This window comes from Somniosus microcephalus, chromosome 2 (assembly GCF_052327205.1).
Source record: "Somniosus microcephalus isolate GS21.2 chromosome 2, FLI_Smic_1.0, whole genome shotgun sequence".
NCBI lineage: Eukaryota > Metazoa > Chordata > Chondrichthyes > Squaliformes > Somniosidae > Somniosus > Somniosus microcephalus.
In genome coordinates, this window is record NC_140988.1 from 320,752,754 (window position 1) to 320,756,272 (window position 3,519).

General features: G+C 39.4%; 1 long non-coding RNA gene across 1 annotated transcript; it reads right to left on the reverse strand.

Moving 5' to 3' along the window:
• Positions 1 to 249: 249 nt before the first annotated feature.
• Positions 250 to 1,093, reverse strand: LOC147123549 (uncharacterized). Its single transcript, XR_015074717.1, has 2 exons — positions 851 to 1,093; positions 250 to 325 (listed from the first exon to the last, which is right to left on the reverse strand). It is a non-coding gene; the product is annotated as an uncharacterized LOC147123549 (long non-coding RNA).
• Positions 1,094 to 3,519: the final 2,426 nt, after the last annotated feature.

Sequence of the window (3,519 nt, forward strand, 5' to 3'; positions counted from 1 at the left end):
ACTAAACACATTTCCTCATTAGCACCGATGGCTGTAACTGCTTCACCGAGCAGCACATGCAGCTTCATCGCGGATGTTTTGCTGGTAAATTTACCATTCCACTGCCGGCTGAAACCGATCAGATATTAGGAATTGTGGAGACTTTGCGTTGAATGGCCTTGTACTTGTAGCTGATTTCTGCCCTAGCTATTTAGTGTGATAATGGCGTTTGATTTCACTGTACACAAACACCATTGTCACACTCCAGAGCTTCCAGCAGAACTGAAGCAGCCGCCAGTCCAGCGGCACCGTGTCCACCTCCTCTACTCAATCCAGCACAGCAATCCTGGTAAAATGAAACAAAGTTGTAACAGGCAAGTTGTAAGAGTGACAAAAGATTTCGCATTTTTTGAGAGAGACCGGAATTATTGAATAGTTTAAACCGTTAATTTAAAACATCTTCGAGTTTAACAAATTTTTAAATCGCATTGGTAAAAACAAATATTTAAATCTATCAATTTAACTGGGAGACGAATTTTGTTCGGTTCAAAAACAGAATGAATGTATAAAATTGGCAATTCGTTTGCGAACAGATTTCCTGTTGAATAATAATAAATGATTAGCATTAATAAGAATATCTCGCAACGTTTACTTGTTAAATTTGTGTATGTAGAATTCGTTCCTTGTGTCGAGGCAGTGAATTAAGTTGATAGAAACGTCAAACTTTGCGCTTGACCCGAAACATCACCGAATGGAGGCGTAAATCACTCATTCCGATACAATATGATGTATTACAAACCACCATGCTCCGACCAGAATACGGAGTATTTTATTGCATAAGTTATTTTTTTTAGTATTTAAAGACACTCACCTGTACAGAGGAACACTTCCGTCATGTGTTGTGTCTCACACTGCTCTCTGTTGCGAACACACTCGGTTATCAGGCCGTCGTTCCCGCTACATGTTACAAAGCTGGCTGCTCGGTATTATATTAAAATAAACCAGAGCTGAGAGCTTGGCGTTAAGTCTGTTTCTCCCAGTTTGCAAACTGAAATCCGGCTCTCTCTCTTTATGTGTTCGGTTGGTTTAAGCAAACAGTTTATTCCCTTTCTGATACGAGACGTCACGTTGAAGTATTGATCGGCTCGTCATGTTTTGATGTTTGAGTTACTTTTAATCAAACAATCCTGAACTAAAGGCTACAAACTCCATCCACGGCTTTTTTTTGTTCTTGCGAAATGGTGAAACGTTTGAAATTTTAGCCAAATCCCATTTGCACAACTTTAGTTCCTCCCAGCACCCCGTTTCAATTGAAGCATTTATATATCATATATATGTGATGGATGTGTTGCCTCTTTGAATTTCTGCATTGATATCACTATGATCATATTCCCCCATTCGTTATTTTATAAATCCCCAGTTATGTCCTCGTGTTCCCTTTCTCAACATTGAGTCGGCCCAACTCTGAAGAAATGGAGAAGGAGATGGGGAGGAGGGGGGAAACACTTTCCTCCAACTTTAAACTAACATTGCCCAGTTCTTTTATTCGGAGCGCCCAACATTTCAGTAATACGAACATGCCTTTGTACCTTATTATTGAAATAAATCCTTACATGAAGCGTTGATGCTAGGAGAGTGCCGATGGAATGCAAACATTGTAACAATCGATTATGTAAAGCGATGTAGTAAACGCGACATCAAACTTTCTCTAATCCTATCAGTTAAATTGCTCCGAACAATTGCTTCCCATGTCACTCAGAGCTAATGGACGTTGTAAACGACTTGCATTTCTTTCAAGTTCCAAGTGTGTCAAAATTCGCTTATTTACAACACAAATATTAACAATCTGTGCACAGTACAGAACATTATTTATCATTGTTGTAAAGATTGTATGAATTACGTCGCATTTTCTTGTCCTTCAATGACGCCGCAATTTTTTTAAGTGCCTTTATATGTAGTATAGTTCCATATCTGCATCAATATAGTGACACGTCTGGTAGACTGTGACCTGCCATTTTTATATTGATAAAAAGTAGTCTTGCTGCTTGTGGATCCGATAGTGGCAGTTCAGCTGACGTGAGATGGGAGACCGCATCCAAAAGGCCATCTCACACCTGCTTCAGTTCCCAACGAGTATCTAACACTGGCCTCAGAGCAACCGAACAAAAAAAACCTCTTAATCTATTTCATTCCCTGTGCCTCTTTAGTCTTGATAAAGGGTTTTGACCCGAAACGTCGACTCTAATTTTTCTCCACAGATGTTGCCTGGCCTGCTGAGTTTTTCCAGCATCTTCTGTTGTTATTTCAAACAAAATTACTATTCATGTTATAAGACTGAACGGTAATAGCGTCACCTCCACACCTACATCTGTTTCTGTTGTTGTAAGTAAAAGGAATTTTAAATAAGGGTACTAATACAGCATTCCTCAACATCTGCCAATAAACTAACTGGTGCAGAAAATATCATTGACATGATTAAATGCTTTATTTGTGATTACAAACGGTGCTGCTGGTAACCTTCAGGATCTCATTTTAAAGTAACCAGCATGGTGATGAACTGCTTTTATTGAAGGCTGCAGCACATTGACTGGGAGGAGGCCTCAGCATCCAGGTTCATTCCACTCGGGATTGGAGTGAATGAAGGTGGCTCCAAGTCAAAATTTTAAGAGCATAGGTTCACTGAACTTTGATTTATTTAATCATCATGCTGATCTAGGCCAACACTCCCTGTGCAGTACTGAGGGAGTGCCACAGTGTCGGGGTGCCGTCTTCTGGATGAGATGTTAAACGGAAGCCCAAAAAAGATCTCATGGCACTATTTCAAAGAAGAGCAAGGACATTCTCCCCAGCATTTGCCCTGGCCAATATGTATGCCTCAATCAACAACACTTAAACAGGTGATTTGGTCATTATCACATTGCTGTTTGTGGGATATTGCCGTATTTTCTACATTTCAACAGTGACTACAATTCAAAAAAGCACTTCAGTTGCTGCAAAGTGCTCTGGGACATCCTGAGGTATGAAAGACACTATAGAAATGCAAGTTATTTCTTTACAACAGATGATAAACTAACTGACCTGTAATTACTCGGAATAGCTCTGTCTCCTTTTTAAAAATTTGACAAAAATGACTGCACATTCAGAGTTTCTGCGTCTGATTAATGAAACTGCTGCATTTATGGTGCTGGGCAGTTTTACCAACTGTATAATTGCAAAAGGTGAACAATGGGAACAAGAACAAAGGTCACCAATGGTCTTCTTGAATCCTCCCCTCCCCGCTGACCCACACACACACCGTGGAAGCAATTTTCATGGGACCCACCTGGGACATGATGTCTTTATAAGGATGAAAAATTAAACTTTAAATAAATTTTAAAATATAAAAAAATATACTTTTAATGTGCACAGCATATTTGACCATACATTATTTAAGCAGATTTTTGTATCACGGCAATCTATTCTTTAGGCTGCTGATGATTTGACTTCACATGCTTGGATTCACATTGTCTACAGTACAGCTACAAAAATGTAAAGCCATCT